Genomic DNA, 1,357 nt, shown 5'->3' on the forward strand with positions numbered 1-1,357 from the left:
ACAGCCTCCGGGGAAATGGATAACCAATGCCAGATTAACTCATTATCAGAGCCTATTACTTGACACTCCAAGGGTACAATTCTTAGCCCCAACAGTTTTAAATCCCATCACCCTGCTACCTAACCCTGACCTAGATAAACCTCTGCACGACTGCTCAGAAATACTTGCAGAGGTAAATACGGTCAGAAAGGACTTGTGAGACTGTCCGTTGGTGAACAGTGACCTCATCTGGTTCACGGATGGAAGCAGTTTCGTACAGGATGAACTAAGGTATGCGGGGGCTGCAGTGGTAGACAGCCAGGAAGAAATTATTTGGGCTGATGCTTTACCGCCAGGAACTTCTGCTCAGAAAGCTGAACTTATTGCCCTGGCAGAAGCATTGGAAAAGGCAGAGGGAAGAGGCTAACGGTGTATACTGACAGCCGGTACACGTATGCGGCTCTTCATATACATGGTGCCATCTACCAGGAGCGTGGGTTCAGAACCACAGAAGGAAGACAAATAAAGAACCAGACAGAGATCCTCCATTTACTGTCAGCTGTGACCCAGCCGCAAATGGTAGTGGTGCTTCACATCCCAGGACATCAGAAGGGACACTCCCCTGAAGCAAGAGGCAACCGAGCAGCGGACCAGGCGGCTAAGAGAGCTGCCCTCCAAATGGTAGGAACTTTAGTAACTGATTTACCTTGCCCGCAAATGGAACCCCTGCCCCCTACTCCCAACTACTCTAAACAAGACATACAGTGGCTGAAAAATCACCACAAATAGAAAAAGATCAGAATGGATGGTATATGGACTCGGAGAGAAAATGATTCTCCCAGGAGAATTGGGGCGGCATCTTCTCACACACCTCCACCAAGTGACTCACTTAGGGGAACGGAAAATGTTGGAGTTACTGGACAAAGGGCAGGTCCGTATACACCATCAGAAGCAAGCAGCTCAGAGTGTGGTAGACCAGTGCCAGGCCTGTCAGGTCATGAAAATAGGGAAGAGGAAGAACACACATGCAAGTATGAGGGTAAGGGGGAGGGAGCCGGGCCGTCATTGGGAAATAGATTTCACTGAAGTTAAACCAGGTAAATATGGATATAAATATCTGTTAGTTTTAGTAGATACTTTCTCGGGATGGGTGGAAGCTTACCCTACTAAAGGGGAAACGGCAGTAATAGTAGCCAAGAAAATTTTAGAAGAGATAGTACCCAGATATGGAATGCCTAGGACGTTAGGATCAGACAATGGACCAGCTTTTGTTAGTAAAGTTATCAAGGGCTTAGCCTCGACTCTGGGGGTAAATTGGAAACTACATTGTGAATATAACCCTCAGAGTTCGGGGCAGGTAGAAAGAATGAACAGAACC

Source organism: Orycteropus afer, unplaced genomic scaffold (genome assembly GCF_000298275.1).
Source record: "Orycteropus afer afer isolate SDZICR_OR568_19922 unplaced genomic scaffold, OryAfe1.0 scaffold00315, whole genome shotgun sequence".
In the NCBI taxonomy this organism is placed as follows: domain Eukaryota; kingdom Metazoa; phylum Chordata; class Mammalia; order Tubulidentata; family Orycteropodidae; genus Orycteropus; species Orycteropus afer.